The sequence below is a fragment of the Zeus faber genome (assembly GCF_960531495.2).
Source record: "Zeus faber genome assembly, chromosome: 2".
In the NCBI taxonomy this organism is placed as follows: Eukaryota; Metazoa; Chordata; class Actinopteri; order Zeiformes; family Zeidae; genus Zeus; species Zeus faber.
Genome location: NC_137189.1, coordinates 24613019 through 24625309, shown reverse-complemented (window position 1 = coordinate 24625309; position 12291 = coordinate 24613019). Strand labels below are relative to the sequence as shown.

The following is a 12291-nucleotide window of genomic DNA, read 5'->3' as shown; positions in this document are numbered from 1 at the left end:
CTTGGGTCCAGTCTGCACCGCGGCCGCCATCTTGCTGCGTCACGTGACCCACCCTCTTCGCGCAGCAGGTTGGAAGTATCCATGGCAACCGGCGAACTGGGGTTATTAACAATATATAGTTAATGTCCACAAGATATAGTTAATAAATACCCAATAAGAAATAAATACATAACAACTAATAACAACCATTTACGTATATTTAGAATTGATAATATATGCTGTGCATCGTGTCGCATCTTGTATGTTCCGTATATTTTTATATATCTGACTATTTCCGATTTGTATTTTTTGGCTATTTGAATATAATTGACAATTTTTTTTTAAATTTATTTGTAATTGATTGCTATTTAATTGGATTCCTATTTTTTTGTTCTCCATTTTTTCAGACTGTTAAGCCTTCATTTTAATGATGGTCTGTAGCGAAACGCACCAAGCGTCACCAGAACCAATTTACGAGGCGACTTCGTTCGCCAGCTCCTCGTTCGAATTTTTCGGTCCACCTTAAATGGCCGCACGAACGTTACTTGGCCCATAGGTGCCGCATCTTTGTCCTGTAACGTAGAGGCCTCTAATGAGAGATTCCCAAACCGACAGATCTGTTATTGATACTCTGTACTCAGAAAAAAACAAGACAAACAATGTCCAGGATGCATTTTTCAACGGAATATATATAAAAAAAATGTCAAAAAGTTACTGTATGAAACACTTTTTAAATGAGAAGGACAAAAAGTGTTTGCACTTTCTGCATCATTGTCATGACTCGACTGTAGGATTTTTTTTATTATGCCTTTGACTGTGAAAACAACATTTTTATTGTGAATTAAGGCTGTCGAGCGATTAAAAACATTAACTCATTAATCGCGCAATTTGCCTATATGCACTAATATAAATTAATTGTTGTTAAGTTATTCATGTTTTTTATCAAATGTACAAGAATCATATCCATTGCCTGTTTTTCTTCATTTAATAATCGAACTACAATGCTGATAAAAAAAATAATCAGAAAAGACTTTATTACAGAAACAGCTCAATAAACACGCACAAAGATTAAAGATTATTATTAATTTCAGAGATAAAACGTGTTGTATTCAAGCCAGAAGCAGATGGGTGAGATATAAACAACAAAGACTAAACTGACAAACTAATCCAACTACATTAATGACTATATTGTTACACTTTTTAGACAGAAATGAATTCTATTACCACATAATCATCATTTAGCAAGCATAATACTAAAAAACTAAAGTGATTCCATAGTCTTTGACTCATATCTTCACCCTCATATCTCCACCCACTGAAGTTTTGCTCTTCTGTTTCAGATGCTTAATGAATATCTGCTGATCCTTCTTGCAGGTTCCAGAAGCGTCCTGCCATGCCTCCTGAAGATGTCGTATCGGAAGATCTGGACATTCATGGCTTTGCAGATCTGAAAACATAGCGGGGCAAACATCTTGAAATTTATTTTTTCGTATGAAACGAAAGTCATACTTCGATGTACACACGGCAGTCTCTCCAAGACTCTTTCCACCCGAATTAAGGATCCACCTGTAAAATAAACGGCTGCAGACATTTGGAGGTTTCCCCCGGGGATGCTTCCTCTGAATGGCCGGCTCTGCCATTCTCTGGTATACTCGCAGTTGGGGCACAGCTGACCGAAGGACACCAAAAGTCCCCAGTGCCGCCACTGAACCTCACATTCCCTCTTGCACACTGGACGGGCCTTGAAGAGGTCACTGAGACAGCTCTCAAACACAATTTACTTAGTGTCATTGTAATCGGAAGTGGACTCCATCCAGGAAAGGACAAAAATATAGCATTTCATCAGTGAAAGATTTATACCCACAGACAAAATGTGAAATATCTCAGTAAGTATATAAAATTATACAGGAAGATGACAACTCAATATATGTATATACAGTATATATACGTAAGGATATTCAAGTAACTCACGACATGTGTGTTGAATCTGTCAAATCTATGACTGAGTCTGCAGGGTCATAGGAAGCATCCAACCACCAAGCATCCACCTCCTACTCCTCCTCCTCCTCCTCCTCCTCCTCCTCAAGGTGCTGGTACATTGGTGTGGATGTTAGAAAGGGCAGAACAGGGGACGTGCTACACCAAAGTCTGTGCCGGACACAGTAGCCTGGACAGCCATAACAGCATGTATTTTTATGACACCCAAGCAATATGGCAAAAGATAAATACACGGCGAGTGTGTCTCCGTAGTGGGTGTGTCTGGCAGAGAACATCCCTTGTTGCAGGTACCTGTAATGATGTGCTGCCTGTACTGTATGCAGGCAGTTGAGTTACACCAACTTCATCTGAAATGTGTAGTTATGGCAACAGCTACAGCAGTGCAAAAATGATAACAAATAATCTATTCAATCAATTCCTGAAGAACAAACTCAATACACAGAACATTTGACTTTGAGTGTAACTTGTGTTATGACCAAAAGCTTGTTAATACCGAATAAGGTCCCGGTGCAAAAAGGGACATTTACCTTGTGAGTCAATAATACTCTTATTAAGGTGATGCTCTGGGTCCCATTTGATCCCCCGCTCGTTTACATTGGGCATTCTGCAAAGCGGGGTCCTGTCAAATAATGCACCCATCCTTGACAAAGTGCTACTCTAACCCAAATAGTCGAGGTATGGCACGCTTCAAAACACAAACAACCTTGAAGGACTCTCAAATATTGGGATTTGTGATTATCCGCTGCGATGGCGCAATATGTCAGTTGTCTGTAAATGCCAAAATGAAGTGAAAGAAAATAACGGTTAAAGGTCCACTTTAACGTAGTTGTATTTGCTCATGAGTTAGCAGTAGTGTTTACTGTTTATATTTCACACAACAACTTCTGGCTTGAATAGAACACGTTTCTTCACTGGAATGAATAATAATCTTTAAATACATTGCAGCTATAGGGAACGTGAAGTTTGACGGTGCTATGAGTTGCCATGGACTCCAGTCGCCATTTTTGGAGGATCGCTTCCATTCATTTGCATAGATAAATAGCTAAAAAATGCAAAACGTACAGAAACGGAGAAAGAAAGGGAGAAAATAAAGGTCAAGGTTTCACACAAGATGGTTGCAAGATTTTCTCTGGCATTTTTTTACCTAACAAGACGAACAAGTCGTCTTTTAACTCTAAATGCCGACAGACATTCACGGTCGATGCGAGTGATAACCCCAAATATGGCGGCTTGCTCCACTAATGTGACTTCAGCTTCACATTCCCCATTGACAGGAGGAAGGCGGTGCCAGTTTTTCTCTGCGGTTCTGAAGGAGAGGCCAGGGGCGGCAGCACTGGTGGGTTGGTCCCATTAACCAGAGCAGGATGCAGGAGGTTTCCACAATCTATTATATGAATTTGACCTGTTTTTGTGATTAAGTATTTTCTGATTATTTTTTGTTATCAGTAATTTGTGGTTCGATTATTAAATTAAGAAAAACATGCAATGGATATAATTATTGTTAATTTGATTAAAAAAAAAACATATTAATAACTTAATAACACCATAATTATCATTTATATTAGTGCATATAGTAAATGATTGCCTTCTAAGTTGTATCTACTTTTAATGGCCTTGTTGGTACGGTTATTGGAAATCTGTAGTTCACTGGATGGAATCTGTGTTCAAAGTTATTAAGATACTATTGTTCTGTCCCCCCAGGCGGGGAGGGTCCCCCTGGGTCCCCCCCCCTGCAATTTCAGCAGCAGAAGCTCTCAGAGCTGCCTGACGCCCTCCGTGTGCCAGTTCTAACAGCTAACAGTTGGGTCCCATTCCACAAGAGCAGACGGCGTCTGCCCAACAACAGCTAGCAGGCGCTCAACCGCCTTATGTCGCTCCGCCGGACTCTAACGAGGAAGCCAGAGATGAAGGACCACTTAGTGGACTTTGAGAAGAAGACCTTTCACAGTGCGCACGCCAAATCGGCGCCTAGGTTGAAATATGGCGGGGAGCACTAGTATCTACCAAGTTTTGGAGTCTACCATGTCTACCTCTGGATCCTGGTTTGCTTCAGGACTGAGCCAGTGGCTATCATGGCTGACATTCAGCAGCCATGATGTTCGATAGCTTCAGCGCAACTGTTGCCTTGCTGAAAAGAACTCAGGACATGATCGCCCAGTCCAACCTCAGGCTCCACAAGATTGTGTCCAATAGTCTCAGCATGTCATGAGAGACCTCCCAGGGGAGGACCTCACCAAGGACTTACAAGACTGAGTTTGATCAGGACTCCCCTACCATGCAGAGCAGTCTGGGGCTCAGATGCAACCTGTCCACCGACACCTTCACAACCAACTTCACTGTCCTTATGGCAGCCAACAAAAGACGCACCACGCGGTGTGCTGTTGACCGTCAACAGTCTATCCGATCCTCTGGGTTTCGCGGCACCGGTCAGCATTCAACGTTGTGCCATCCTGAGAGAACCTGCTACTGACGGCGACCAATGGGACATCCCTCTACTGGACAAGAGACAGGAGGAGTGGCTGAGGAACTCGCTACAAGATCTTTAGGGACAGAAGATCCCCAGGATGTATACATCACTGCCAATCTCTGGATTTCAGAGGAAAGAGTTGTGCATCTTCTGCAACGTGTCCACCAAGGCAATTGGTGCCGTCGCATACCTCAAGCTGACTAACGCGGAAGGTCAGAGCAAGCTGGTCTGATCAAAAAACTTGGCCTCAAAACCTAACCATATCATCCTCAGACTAGAGCTCGGTGCAGCCGTACTTGCAGTCAAGATGACGGAGGTCATCTCACAGGAGCTGGACACCAGATTCGATTTTCCGATAAAGAAAAGCAAAGTGGTGGGCAATCTCCTCCTCCCCTCTCCTCTTGGCTTGGCGGACCTGCGTTCCTAAACGAGGCTCAAGAGGGTCGACCACCCGACAAAGGCTTTGACCTCATTAACCCCGGAACCCATGTGTAGCTACACCCCCGAAGTTACTGTCTGTGTTGCGCCTTTCAGGCCAGGCTTGGCAGAGTGCAGTTCGAGGGTTTCTCCAGCTGTAAATCTCTCTCAAGAGCTGTGGCCCAGCTCTTGCTCACTCCTTCACCCGAGCATCTGAGAACAACCCTTGCCGCAGCTGGGACGTCTGCAGCAAGCCTCTATCCAAAGAGCAGCTCTACCCTTGACCCAGAGTATTCTACCCTGGAGGGCCTGGAACCCAAGAAGGACTAGCAAAACAGCAAGCGCTGGGCAGACATCTCCACATGCATGAGCTCATGTGCACACTCCTCGCACATGGGCGGCAGCTGGGAGCGGATGATCGGAGTCACACGCCATATACTGGACGCGATTCTCCTCGATGCTGCTCATGACGGAGGTCACAGCGACAGTCAATGCCAGGGCCTTGACATCAGTTCACACTGACCTAGAGCACCCAATCATTCTCACTCCAGCTACTTTGATAACCCTGAAAGTTGGCGCACCCGTGTTACCTCCGGGCCAGTTTAATGAGCAGGACCTCTTCAGACGCCAATGGTGACAAGTCCAGAGCCTGGCTAACACCTCCTGGGAACGGTGGAAATGTGAATATATCGGCGACCTGCAAGGACGCCGCATATGGAGAAGCGAAAGGCAAAATATGCAGGAAAGGGACGTTGTTCTAATGCGAGACAATCAAGTCAAGAGGAACGACTGGCCCCTTGGACGCGTCACAAAGACCTTTCCTAGCGACGACAGAAAGGTGAGGAAGAACTGTAAGCTTCATATAGTAGCTTTTCTATGTTTTGCGTCCTGGACATTGTTTTTTATTTTTCTGAATAGAGAGTATTCATAACAGATCAGTCATCTTGGGAATCTCTCGAATATAGGCCAAGCAACGTTATTGCGGCCATTTAAGGTGGACTGCAAATTTCGAAGGAGGAGCTGGCGAATGAAGCGGCCACATTCAGCCTCGTAACAAATTTCTAGTTTAAGGAAATTCCCCTGGCGGAATAAACGGATTCGGATTAGGGTGGTGTTTACGGCCAAGGTCCTAGAAGTAGGATCACATTATTTGTATTTAATAATTAATGTATTTTTTCATCATTCCTGCCGCTGTGAAACAATTTATTTTTTAAAGCACTCCATATATAAAACTGAGAAGGGTGTTTATTTTAAAGTGTAAAGTAAATCGGAAAACACCCGCAGTCCTCATGAACAACAGATGGGTCATTATTACCTTTTACAGTTATTAACCTTTCACAGTTAATACAACTGTAACTGTTATATTAACAGTTACAGTTGTATTTAACTGAGTTAAATCCCGTGAGCGTGAGAGTAAGCGCTATACAAGGGAAGAGAGACAGAAGACCGGAAATAGCGATTTCTGAGTTTCATGAAACGCAGCATAAAGCCCGATTCCGTGTGTGACCCCACCCCTAGATCTAGAAACCATAGATATTAAAACTCTGACTCTCCGCGCCGAGTCAGACACGTAAACACGGCCGCCATCTTTGTACGGTATTCAGTCTGCTCACCGCACTGAAATAGTTCTCGAACGATAGTTCCAAAAATAATCAAATGATAATACAAATATATACAGTCCTTTATGAGAATAATAATCACATCATAATAATCATAGTAATAATTGTTATTTCTACAGCACATAAAATGCAGCTCCAATTACTGCACATTTAAAAGGGAGAAAAGGAAAACAAATGAAAAACATTACCTGCAAAGTGGACAAAGGAGCTTAAAGTGCATCAAATTTAACAATTTAACAAATACTAAAGACTAGCAAAATAATGCCAATAAAATATTGAAAACACATCAAATTAACTAATTCAAAATGCTAAAGATGTGCAAGTTTAAATAACATTTTTTTTCGGTCGTGGTTTAAAAGTGTCGGCTCGGCCCCTGAGGGCGGGAGGTCATGGAGGAAGAATAAAAACACTGATAATGATAAATATATGGATTAAACAGTTTTTATATATATATATATATATATATATATATATATATATATATATATATATATATATATATATATATATATATATATATATAAATGATGATGATTTTGTTGTTATAATTGTATTATTATACAGTATTCTATTGTGTACAAAACCGCAGTGCCATGTAGTGCGCTCAGTGAGAGACCTCGGCAAGATGGCGGCGCTGCTGACGCATCATGACAGGTCTGCAGCGTCTGTACTATAGCGGTTCTAGCTCTATGTGTTCTATCTCAATAATTGTCTCTATGTGTGTATCTATGTGCGTTTCTACGTGTTCTAGGTTTATGTTCTCTCTCCTTGAGGGCAGCTCCTCCTCATTGTTCGCTTCCAGTTCCCATTCCCAGTTCCCATTCCCAGCTCCCATTCCCAGTTCCACTCCAGTGTACCGCTTTACTGGCGTACTGGTGTACTGGTTGACTAGTTGAACTAGTTGAACTGGTTACTGGTGGTCAGCCATGGCCGCTCAGAAGCCTCGCCGTTAAACCGTGTTTCCTGGATTCTACTGGGTTTGCTGGGTTTACTGGGATTATCCGCTGTTTGGGGTAAGAACCGACCACACGAGGAGCACACTGCAGCTTATATGTTTATATGTTATATGTTTATAATATTAAGCAAGAGAATGAGATTATTATTGTTATTATTATTATTATTATTATTATTATTATTATTATTATTATTATTATTATTATTATTATACAGTCAAACAGCCAAATTGAAGAATCAGTGCCTATGTTGATTTTCCGATTCTGCTCATTAACACATGCACCATATAATATGATATCATATACTATCATATAATAGATTCTACTATCATACATTAGCAGGTTCTACTCCGTAATTAACTAGAAACTTAAAGAATCAACATTTTAAACTCACTTTGTTCCATAAGCAGCGTACTGTACTGTGTACTATGTTGTGTGTTGTGTACTGTGTATTGTGTTGTGTACTGTGTTGTGTCTGTGTGCTGTGTACTGCGTTGTGTATGTTTACAGTGTACTGTACCGCGTACTGTACTGTGTACTGCGTTCTGTACTGTGTACTCTGTTGTGTTCTGTGTCCCGTGTGTTGTATACTGTGTTCTGTGTACTGCGTTGTGTACTGTTTACAGTGTACTGTACTGTGTACTATATTGTGTGCTGTGTACTGCGTTGTGTACTGTGTACAGTGTACTGCGTACTGTACTGTGTACTATGTTATGTGCTGTGTACTGTGTTGTATACTGTGTGCCGTGTACTGTGTACTATGTTGTGTACTGTGTGCAGTGTACTGTGTAGTGTACTGTGTACTGTGTACTGCACTGTGTTCTGTGCTGTGTACTTTTGTTGTTAACTTGTTCTGCTGGAACTGATCAATTAGATCAATTAGTGCAGCTTTGCAGTTTGGATATTCCAACAGCAGTTGGAAAAAAAACTGATCTACTGTGTACTTTACTATGAACAGTATAGTGTGTATTTGTGTACTACAAATGTGTGGTATCTTATGGTACCAGTGTAGTACAAATGTGGTACCAGTGTGGTGTGATACCGGTGTGGTGCCTTTGTCAGTGTGGTACGAGGGTAGTGTGTTACCAGTCCACTGGTACTACCACACTGGTACGACACTGGTATAACACTGGTACCAAACTGGTATCACACTGGTACCACATTGATACCCCACTCGTAGCAGACTGATATCACACTACACTGGTGTCACACTGATACTGGTCCCAGTGTGATACCAGTTTTATACCAGTGTGGTACCATTGTGGTATCAATGTGGTACCATTGTGGTATCAATGTGGTACCAGTGTGGTACAAGTGTGGTATCAATGTGGTACCAGTGTGATACCAGTGTGGTACCAGTGTGGTGGGATACCAGTGTGATACAAGTGTGGTGCCAGTGTGATACCAGTATGGTACCAGTGTGTAAGGATTAGGGTACCCACTAACACACATATAATTAAACAAGAAGCCAGGGCTTGACACAAACGGTTGCCCGGTTGCCTGCGGAACCCAGATTGCTTCAATTGGCAACCATTTCATGGCCTCTCGTTGCTCCTTTGGCAACCACTCTTTAACATAAAAAATAGGGACGGCAAACTGCAAAACGTGCACCCCAAGATAAATTAATTTGTTGCATTCGTAGTTGTGTTTCGCTTCGAAATGAGTGTTGAACTGAACTTTGAAATCACAAGCAGGTTCATGATTCTCCCTGTATTTTTGTGTGTAATATTGTCCAACACGGTCGCCATATTGGGGCGGTCAAGATGCGCCGGTAAACCAATGCAGTGTGTGCTGGGGGTTGTCGGCTGCAGCTCACCTGGCTCCGAACCGACTTTCATGAAATTGGATTTCGGAGTTGGGAGAGCTGCGGTCAGCTCTGGAGGGGTCCGCTGCGCCGCATCCCTCAATGCATGCTGCACCCTCCTACCTGGCACTAGGGCTGCAGGAACAAAATTCGAATAGAATTAAAACATTGCGAGTAAAGCTCAATATTAGTTCATCCAGTTTGTTGTACAGTGAACACACATTAGGCTTGGGCCAATTTACGATTAAATCGTCTATGGTGCGCCGAGGTTCATGAGGAATTCCTCATGAATATATCTTGCGCAGACAATCCGCTACCTCGACACCCATTCATTTAAGGTCCCCCCCGCGCATGTCCCTGCCGCTCAATATGCAAATGTTGTGATCGTAATATAGCAATATATAATATAATCTTATAGAGAAAGATTTAGCTTTATTTCCTTAGTCTCACTTGTATGGAAAATGAAAATCGTAAACCTAACTCAGGGAATAAGAGCAGAGTTATTTTTTGTTTCTCCTCCAGACAACGGTGCACGACGGCTCCCGTGCCTGTCTTTTTATTTTAGATTTATTTATTTTCGTTTGTTTCCTTCATGTATGAAACCTCAATGTATTTACACAAAACTGAGTTAAGGAACTGTCCAAGGCCTTACTCCTTACTGTTCACAGAAAAACCTGTGCGTGGCCACTGTCGTCACGCACGTCTCCGCGTTGCTTTCGGTTGCTTTGGGACTTAATTTAGTAAAAACTGGATGTTTGTGGGTAAATACTTTACTTGTGAATAATAAATCCTGCACTTCTGTAACAGAGAGACTGCATTTACCACATTACATTACGTTCTATGCGTGCGCAACCCCACCAGGTGCACGCACGCGTCCCCTATAAAATCTTGGGGGGCAGCGATCGGCGATTGGAATTTGGTACGATCGCCAAAGCCTCACGCACATTAGAGAGAAATATTCCCGGTAACAGTGTGCGAAGTTCGCATGGGGAGGGGGTAGACATGGGAGAGTGCGCCTTTGACCAAAATGTCCAGTAATTCCACTGATGTGGCCATGTAAGTGGGAAATAAAACCGACCGTCATCGACGGAATGTTCTCTAGTGCAGAGGATCCCAACCACCGGCTCTTGGATCGTGCCAGGCCGCGGGGCATTTGCCATGGCCGTGATAACACGGGCGGGATTTTTTCGGGACGATCAGCGATCTGCTCCACAGCAGAGCAGCAGCAGGAAACTGAGTAAAATAGTATCCATTTTTCTGCGCTTATTTTAGTGAGTAATTTAAATGTAGTGTAATAAGTAACTTATTGTTTATTATTCTAAAGTCTAGTTTTGCCAAAGCTCTTAACTGTTTAGGTGTGTTGTTTAAATATTGTCATATTTTTGTAATTTATAAGTTTTAATATTCAAATAAAGTTTCATATTGAATAAAAGTGTTCCTTTACAAATCAAGACTCAATAGTCTAACAATGGCATAAAAAAATCTTTAAATCGAATCCTGACCTTTAAATTGAAAGTGAAATCAAATCGTGGATTTGGAGAATCGTGACACTCCTCTGCATTAGTGATATTTACTGTGAATATTGCTGTTACAGTCAGAACCAGAACGCTGCACGTGTGTTGGTGCGTATATTCACATGTGCAGCGTTGTGGACGGCAGTAGAGCAATATGATTACAGTCAGGGATGCAAACAACCCGCTTTTCGGTGAATGTTCTGAAATGTTCGGTGAAATAGCATTTTCTATTTTTATTTTTTATTTGTCCGAGAGAACGGCAATTCAGTTAACTCTGATATTACGTTAGACGTGGACACCATCCGGGTCCATGCGTTCACAGGCTCGGAAAACTGTAATGCGTGTCAGAAGAGATGCGTTCAAGGATCGCTGAAAACCGTTGGCTACCACCATAAGTATCTGCAATTTCGGACCTTTTTTCATCATACATATGTTTGCATCTCTGTACAGTTAACTAAAACTAAACTGAAAACTAGGTGTGAGAAAACATTTTAGTTAAAACTAGACAGTAAAAACAAAAACTAACCAAAACGACACTGCGTACTTAGAAAACGAATTAAAATAAAAAATATACGGGAAATGTCTTTGGTTTTAGTCATTTTCTATGGCCATTCTGATCAAATTTCTCAACATTTAGGCCTTAGAATACAATAACCAGTTCTTATCTTTGTAGACAGACAGCATTAATAATGAGCATGGCTCGGACCTCATCTGGTGGAGCGCTGATTTTTGAACTAAAAATGAGTGACTAAAAATGGCAACCATGTTTTCAGTTTCGGCAACCAAAATCTGATGCCTGGTTGACAACCACTTTTAAATGTTAGTGTTGAGCCCTGGAAGCATTAGATCAGTAACTCATTTGATTAGAGTGCACAACACGTGTGTGTGTGTGTGTGTCTGTCTGTGTGTGTGTGTGTGTGTGTGTGTGTGTGTGTGTGTGTCTTCAGAAACATTCCAAAGCCAATACGTCACCAACAGTCTCAGTGTGTTTATTGTCTGGAGTCAAAGTTTATCTCTACCACACACACACACACACACACACTCTTTAGACCAGATCTCATCGACTCCACAAGTCTGAACAGGTTTTTTAAAATCCAGTACTACACCAATAAAGTGTGTGCGTGTGTGTGTGTGTGTGTGTGTGTGTGTGTGTGTGTGTGTGTGTGTGTGTGTGTGTGTGTGTGTGTGTGTGTGTGTGTGTGTGTGTGTGTGTGTGTGTGTGTGTGTGTGTGTGTGTGTGTGTGGTCGGATCAAACCATTGTGTGGAATGTACCACCTTGTGTTGGACTGGACGCTGCCCAGATGGTTCCACCCGCTTTGGCACTTAAGGTGGTGTAAGAGCTAGTGGCAAGCTTGGAAACCTTGATGGGCACCTGGAAGTTTCAAGCACCCTAACACCAACCTATCCCTACACTAACCCAAATACACATCATAATCTTACATACACCAGGGAGCTTCAGGCTCCCCAACACCACCCTCGCCCATACCTCACCCTACACTAACCCCAATACAGTATACCATACTATATTTTGGTGTAAGC

At 42.3% G+C, this 12291-nt stretch overlaps 1 protein-coding gene across 2 annotated transcripts in view; it reads left to right on the top strand.

The window, feature by feature from the left end:
* The first annotated feature begins 7388 nt into the window (after nucleotides 1-7388).
* Nucleotides 7389-12291, top strand: part of LOC307227474 (FERM, ARHGEF and pleckstrin domain-containing protein 1-like) — a 45788-nt gene continuing 40885 nt past the window's right edge. For both annotated transcript variants that reach the window (XM_079996813.1, XM_079996812.1), the window contains exon 1: nucleotides 7389-7493. The gene's annotated coding sequence lies outside the window, so the exon portion shown is untranslated. The remainder of the gene's footprint in view (nucleotides 7494-12291) is intronic.